Source organism: Corvus kubaryi, unplaced genomic scaffold, assembly GCF_017639235.1.
Source record: "Corvus kubaryi isolate FWS band 111438036 unplaced genomic scaffold, C.kubaryi_AGA036_p1.0 66, whole genome shotgun sequence".
NCBI classification, from domain to species: domain Eukaryota; kingdom Metazoa; phylum Chordata; class Aves; order Passeriformes; family Corvidae; genus Corvus; species Corvus kubaryi.
In genome coordinates this window covers 19,756,972-19,764,693 of record NW_024582054.1, presented here as the reverse complement: position 1 = coordinate 19,764,693, position 7,722 = coordinate 19,756,972, and the positions used below count along the sequence as shown (strand labels likewise).

At 44.7% G+C, this 7,722-nt stretch overlaps 1 long non-coding RNA gene across 1 annotated transcript in view; it reads right to left on the bottom strand.

The window, feature by feature from the left end:
- LOC121674054 overlaps positions 1-793 on the bottom strand; it is a 7,856-nt gene extending 7,063 nt beyond the window's left edge. Inside the window, exon 1 of the long non-coding RNA XR_006019427.1 lies at positions 260-793. This is a non-coding gene — a long non-coding RNA (uncharacterized LOC121674054). The remainder of the gene's footprint in view (positions 1-259) is intronic.
- Between the last annotated feature and the right edge of the window lie 6,929 nt (positions 794-7,722).

Below are 7,722 nucleotides of genomic sequence, written 5' to 3'. Positions count from 1 at the left end.
GCCGGCACTGAAGACCGGCAAGCAACGGGGAGCTGTTGTTTTTGTTCCTGCGTGCCGCCGGCGCTTGGATCCCCGCCCGGGAAGAAGCCGCTCGGTACTTCCCGGGCTCCGTTTGTGCCTGCACACCCGCCTGAAGGGCATCCTTCTCTGGTAGTATTGGTCTGTCAAGAGTCGCCGGGAAAGGGATTTTCCCCTTCTCACAACAGCTCCCCGTTGCTTGCCGGTCTTCAGTGCCGGCTCTTCACTTAACTGGACTTACCGTGTGCTAATTCCTTCACAATGTATGCGGGTGTCCCTGCGCCCTGGAGAAGGATTTTCTTATTGACTTGCCGACTGTGATGCGGCCAGGTATTATTTACATCATCAGATATATGCCTGTGTAAATCTCCTCGCACGGTTACAGTACGGCTGCTCTTAGAGCCCAGTTTGCCGAAACTTTAATTACAGCAGGCGATGTTGTACCGTGAATCCATTTCCGTCAGGGCGGACCGATACTCCGGTGGGATAACGGCCTCGCCGAGGCAATCGCGTGTCACGCAGGGACAGATCCTGCTGTTTCAGGAGATGAATCGGAAACTAAAATCAGCAAACAATGAAAATGAGTTTGTGTGGTTTTTGAAAAAATCTGACATGGTAACGTCTGTTAAGGGCACAGTAAATCGAGCGGCAAACCCCCAATTTTCTCTGGCACAGCCCATGAATCAGCCGGTAAACAGCATAAACTGTGATCACTTCGCAGCCGAAAATATCAGGCCTCGCAGCCCTGGCTGCCGGAGCGTTACGTGTCATTAAAGTAGCTCTCTTGGAGGAGAGGGACTGTCCCAGGAGCTGCAAAATCTATAAACACTTTTCTGATTGGTTTAAAAATTTAGACACAGGAAGCGGATGGTATCTAATAACAGACAAGTGGAGACACTGTTGTCATGGAAACTGAGAAGACTCCCCCCACCCCCCATGTATTTAAAAAAAAAAAATAGGCAGAAGAAAAAAGTCTGCATATCATCAGAAATGCCTGCAGACCGCCTTGGCTGCTGTTGCCTTTCCCACAGCATCTGTTGAAACCTGAGAACATGCCTGTCAAATCAAGGTCATTTTACAATAAAACCCTGCACCGCCGCCTCCTTCTCTCCTCCCTGGACGTTGTCCCACACTTTCCTTCCAAGGAGGAGTTGAGGAGATGCAGCCACCTGCCCCATGCCCACTGGTGTCCTGCCCCAGCCTGGCCTGCTGCTGGGGAACCTAAGAAAAGGCTCAAAGCAGGAGGACCATGGGGCTTAAAAGGCAAAAGTAACAAGGGATGACTTTTTTATAATCGAATGATCGGGCCGTGTTTCTTTCCATGGGAATCTATGGACATGGGAGAGAAAGCTGGGACTGATCTCCCTCTGTTCCTTTGTATTATGAAGTTATATTAAAATGTAATGATTCAGACTCGAATATTAAGGCTGTTTCACAAATCTGCCTCACCTATTAAAAAAAAAAAAAAGGTGGCAAATGACTCTGTGAAGCCCTGTGCAATGTTTTTAACAAAAAAAGAAAACACAGTTCTGTTATAGCATGCTATGAGGAGAAAAGCAGAGATAGGAGAATAAAATATACTTCATTGCTGCTGAATGCAGCGTGGGAAAATCAGACTATTATTGTCATAAATTGAAGTTTTACTTTGCTGGACTATTGAAAGTTTTTTGTGTGTGAAAGAAGAGAGCTATTTTGCTTTTGAAGCAGGAGAGAACTATTTCACAGCAAGCTCACAAGAAAGGTGTTAATGTTTTTGCTTGTTTTCTTGGGCAACACCAGTTGATTTCAGATGTTTGTGATAGAGAGATGCCTTTGAGTATTCACCGCATTTTCTCCAAAATGTTTCCTTTTGTCGCTCTCTTTAATTTCCATTTTGCAGTGACCAAGCTGAGAAACAGCACTTCAGTGCTTCCCCCACTGTATAAATCATCACTTTGAAACCTTAAATGACCGGTTTGCTTGCATATTACACTTTTTGCGTTATTATTTCTTAGGAAAACCAGAGACTGGTGATCAGGTCTTGCAGATCAGAAGGTAAATCTTACAGGGCACTGAGGTGAAGATGATCAGCAACCTCTTTACCCACACCCTTGGATCTTGCTGTCCAAAAAACCCAAGGCCTGACTTTAAAACTTGGTTGCAGGCAGAGCAGGCTGAAGGGATGGTAGCAGTGGCTGCTTCTGATTGAGGAATACCTTTTGGCAGCTGGGCTGGCACCAGGGTGCAGGAAGTGGGACCCCCCTCCCTGTGCTGGGGAGACGCTTAGGGAGTCAGGCAGTTGTTTAATCCAGCTCAGTTCTGATTAGACAAATGCTGCTTTTAATTGCTGTGGAGTTCAAATGGAGAAAGTTTGGCTTGGTAGCAAAAGTGTGCTTGCTTCTAGAGGGGAATTTCCTGTTGTCGGGAGCACCCTTATCAGCAGGAAGGTTCATCGGCAGGAAATGTGTCGGTTACTTGTTTTTACACATTGAAGGAAATGAGCTGGATTAGGTATCTTCTAGGTTTACCCTTCATCAGCCTCCATATCTGTGCTACTTTATTTATCTCTAATGATTTTAGTTTGTGAAAGTTTTATGATGTTAGTCATTCCCAAGGGAAATGCAAGAAGTTAAATGCTTGTGTTGTCCTGTCATTTTTTGCTGTTATAAAAACCACCCCACTGGCCTCTCTGGGCTACATTTTCAGAAGTGTCCAATTTGCAATTTCTACCTTTTGAGCCTCATTGCTGATACTCAGCTAGGCTTTTCTTTTTCTTCCCCCATTAAAATGAAAGATCAAAAAATGCACCAGTTATTTTACTAATAGGAGCAGTTCTTACAGTTCTGAACTGCCTTTCATCATGGATCATAAATCACTTTACAGAAATTAATGTTCTAATATCCACAGAAGTTGTGTGAGCATAGGAAGCTGAAACTTAGTGTTTCACATGGACTGCACAAAGTTGCAAGGCAAATTAGGAGCAGAGCTGGGAGTCAAATTAATTGCTCCTTAATTAGCAATTGCTAATGGATTAAAACTTTGAAAATGTGTCTGGGTTTCCCAGGCGTACTCATGCTAGTGCACCAACGCGGTGTGTATGTGTTTGGGATGTGGGGCCGGGGCTGAGAATATAAGCAGTGGTTCCAGAAAATGCCAGTCGTTTTCTGGTCCCTGCCCAGCATGGCTGGGATGCCAGGTTGGAGGCTTGTAAGATTAGACATGGCTTGGACGAAGGTCCAGACCAAAGGTGAGAGCTGTGGTTTAGGTCTGTGTGTTCTAGTAAGCAGGGAGGGCCAGGGAAATAAACATTTCTCTGTCAGGTCACAACAGGGTTTTTATGGTGTTAAGCTTTGCAGAGGGTTTTGAGGGGGAAACATGGAAAAGTTATATAAACTTGTGAGAAGCTGCCTGGCATGCTGAATAGCTTCAAGTAGTGGTTTTTGGTGTAGGAGATGTCTTGGTGTTAAGAGCTGTTCCTGGTGGGACAAGTTGCCAGGGCTGTCTGGAAGCCTTAGCTGGAGTAGAACTGGACTATCGTGGCTGATGCTGGAATTTGCCAGTTTGTGACTTCAGATGTAACACAATGCAGCATGACTTTGGCCACAATTTTGGCATATTTGTAATGAAACTGCATTTGGCTTGTTACCTTCTCTCATGACCAAGCCAAAGTAAAATTGTAACAAAATAATGAAAAAAAAAAGGACTCCAACAGAGCAGTGTTTCATTTAAGTGTAAAACTTACAGCTGTGTATTTTCAGAAGTGATCACCTGATTCTGGGAAACCAGCCTGAAGCTCTGCAAGGCAGGGTAGTTTTTGGGAAGTGATACTCTCCTAGAGTTTTGGAAATTCTGCTCCATTTAAAATGCCTCAAGTTGAGCTGCCAATAATGAGAGCAACTCAAACCCTCCCTAACCTCACTGCCAGACTTTAGGTGCCTTTAGCATCCTTGGGACTTAAAATTGTTCTGAACTGAAGCTGGTTGTCCAGCCGAAAGTTTGTACCTTGGGAGCCAGCGTAGCCCACGAAGGAGCAAGGCTCCCTGTGTCCTGTTTGTTGCCCTTGAGGATGGACGCAGAGCAGTGGGATAGCCCTGCACTGGAGGTGGCTGGTGAAGGGGGCCTGGGGAATGGCTGAAACTTGCCACAGCTGGACACACAACTTTCAGGTTGGTTGTGTAGGACCACCCTCACATTAACCCAGGCACTGGCGGCCACTTGTTTGCTGGGGATCAGTTTTTCCCCACCACTCTTAGGGCGATACGTAAGTGGCATGTTACGCTCTTAAAAACCTCTCCATAAAGTGCATCTATTTTATAATGTCTGCGAAAATTGGACAGGCTAAGTCTACTGGAGGTTAAGCTTCTGCTTATTTTGTTGGACAGTATTTTGTTGTTGCTCTTTTATTTCTTTAGTCTAAGAGTCTCCGCTGGAGATGGTTTTCTCTGTGTCCACACTGACTGCAGGACAGACAGATGGCAAGGCTGTGACCTCTGGTCAGGATTGGTAGGTGCCACTGAAGGGAAAGATCTGCCTAGATGTTTGACACTGGGGTTTTTTTCCCAACATTAGCAGGAATTTACATCAATGATAGCTGATACAATGAGATTTCCAACACTGAATGTTTTTACCTTTTACTGAAAATAGATTAAAGCTGACTAAGACAGTAAATTCCAGGAGTGGGATGCATTTGGCCTACACCAGTTTCTTCCTTTGCCCATGTCCCGTGTTCTGAGTTGTGGTGGGACCCTGCACTGAACTGTTTGCTTAGGTCAAATGTGAGATTCCCTGGTGGGATCCTAATGGCAAACTGCTTACCTGCCACCAGCTTGCTGATAGACCCCACTCACCATGTCCGGACATACTTACTTTTGTTGCAAGGAGAACACTCCAGACATCCTAGCAGATGTGACTTTATGTACAAGGCAATCCAAGCTAGACTCTGGAAAGCATTTCACAGAATGGCAGCTTTACTGGAAATTGCTTCTTAATACTATTTGGCAAAGCTCTTTTTCTTTTTAGTGTAGTTCTGTGCCAGACCTTTGCCTGCCCCACTGAAATGAGCAGTGGCCTCGTGGCTCCTGTGGCCCTGCCTCTGGTCCCAGGCTCACCAAGGCTCCCCTCTCCAACCCCTGGCACCTCTGCAGCACCCCGCTACAGAGCTGCTTTCTCTCTTGGGCTTTGTGGAGAGGTCAACCTTTTCCCTGGACAAAGCTGGCTTCTGGCACAGCACACAGACATGAACTCCCCAGCCCGACCCATCTGTGGTGAGCCCTGCTCGCTGTTATTCCCTCAGTGAGATCTTCTTTGGACAAGTCATTGCTGGCTGGGCTTGCTGTGGAGAGGAGCAGAGGCATTAGAGGGGTTACGAGAGGTTATTAGAGATGGGAGGAAGCTGTAGGTCTGACCCATCTAGATTTAACTGAATTATGTTTCATTTTACCCCCAGCTCCAACTTGTTTTGAACTGGGTTTTACAGCAGATCATTTGTAGAAGCTACGCAATTAATATGTTAATTTTAACACCAGATTTTGTAAAGCTTTTATGTTGGAGGTGGTGAAAGGATCCAAATGTTTTGATCCTATTTTTATCATTATCTTCACTGTGTTTTTCTTACTCTGTGCTTTGCAGAGAGGAGTGAAATTTTAATAATTCACTAATATACTTTCACTTCATTAACATTTTATCATTTTGGCATGGTGCGTATGGTGAAGTCCTTAGTACTCTCGTTAAAGACCTGATCTTACCCCACATTCTTGCAGCCCTCCAGGTGTGGAAAACCCTAAATGCAGATGCTATTCTACTTTTTGGAAAGAGCTTTTCTCTATTTCAAATAGATACTAATCTGAACGAAACATGTAAGGTGTTTTTTGGTGGGTTGGGGATTTTTTTTTGGTGTTGTTGTTTTGTTTGCTTGTTTGTTTTGGGTTTTTGTTGTTGTTGTTTTGTGGGGTTTTTTTGTTTTGTTTTGTTTTTTTAAAATAAACTGGAAACATTTATACAAAGATAGCTGCAGCGGTTAGGTCAGACCCACTAAGTGCCAAGTCTCCAGCCATTACAAAACGTCACCGTGTGGTCTAGAGAGTGTAAAGACACAGGGTGTTGTTGTGGTATCCATTGCATCATTTTATACTGTGGCATGTTTGGCCTAAGCAGAGATTTATACTGGTGTTAAAGTGGTTATGGAACTTTCAGCGGACTTGGGATAGCACAGTGCTTGGTATTAGGAGGGCACAAATAACATGTAACACTTGATATAATCTTGGTGATTCAGTACACATATTTGCAGGCGTGCCCACCTTGTGTTAAACATGTGCTTTTTAATTGTGTCTGAATTCGAAATTGGTGTTCAGCTTTCATGGTGGCTCTCCTTCCTTTTTAAAAATTCCTTTTTTTCTCTATTTTATCATAAAATAAAACTCTGAATTAGTGAATGATTTGTTACTGTTAATTAAATAGTGTTAACACACCAGATTATTTCAGGTGTATTCAGAAGGCTTAAGAAGCCAAGCACTGACTTAGGAGTGGGCAGTGGGTAGATACACAGGGCTGGAGAGTGGAAAGGAATGTTCTGGGTTGGGAGCATTGGAGAGCTAAGGGACATGTAAGAATTTCAGGAGGAGTCATGTTTTGAAAAGAGTATAGCTGTTGGGAGTCCAGAGGGCAAGAGATCATAGTAATAAATACGGGAGATGTTGAGGGAACTGGCTAAAGGTTTTTACTTGCCAAATAGAATATATTTGCTTTTAGAGGCACCAGGACAGAAACTCATCTCTTGTAAATTGGTATAATGCCATTTGAGTTAGTGGAATTACACTGACTTACACCACCTGATGGTCTGTCAGGTGGTATTACAAGAAGAGTGAGGATGTGAAGAATAGTGGAACTGGAAGAGGTTATAGGCCTCGGCAACAGGGAGGGTGGAAGTTTGTTCAGAAGGGATAGAGAGGCTGGATAAGCAAAGGAAGATCACAAGGTCCATTACAGCTATATTGGATTTGATTTGATGATGAGCAGCAAGAGATGTCAAGGCAGGCTGAGAGATGGGCTTGGCTGGAGAGGAGAGTCAGTGACAGAAAGTACATTTTGCATTGGCACAGTAGGGATTGGTGTCAGAGTGAATAAGATCATGCGCAGGGTGTGGAGAGTATGTGGAACAGACCAAGACTAAGGCCACGGCAGGAGCTGGAGGAGAGGACATGGACATACAGAACGATCACTAGACAATGATAAAGAGGGCCAGAAGACAACATCTCACAAAGCCAAGATTGGACAAATGTCTTTCAGTCTGAAAGGAGGAATAGGAGAACCATAAAATATTATTTAGGGTTAAGAATAGAAAGGGAATTACATTGACTTCTTTAAAGACACGAGCTGTGAATAATCTCTACTAGTTAGTAAACTTTGAAAAGCTGAACCTTAAATAAGCTACATCCTCACTGATATGTCTAATTTTTCACCTCCTCACTTCTATTACTGCAAAGTAGTCTCATGTAATGGTGCAGCAGACCATAATGTCCTGGGGGTGGTCACAGCAGCGTCACTAATGGGCGCTGCGCTGTGGTGCTGCTGCAGCTGCGCTGTGCCGAGCTCTGTGCCGAGCTCTTCTGGGGTGACGTGGCCCGGTCAGCCCCAGCGTACCCTGGGGACCCCCAGCTGGGCGCTGTGCCTGCTGCAGCTGGGATCCCGGGGCAGGCTGCAGTCACGTTGTTGCTCAGGAAATTTGGA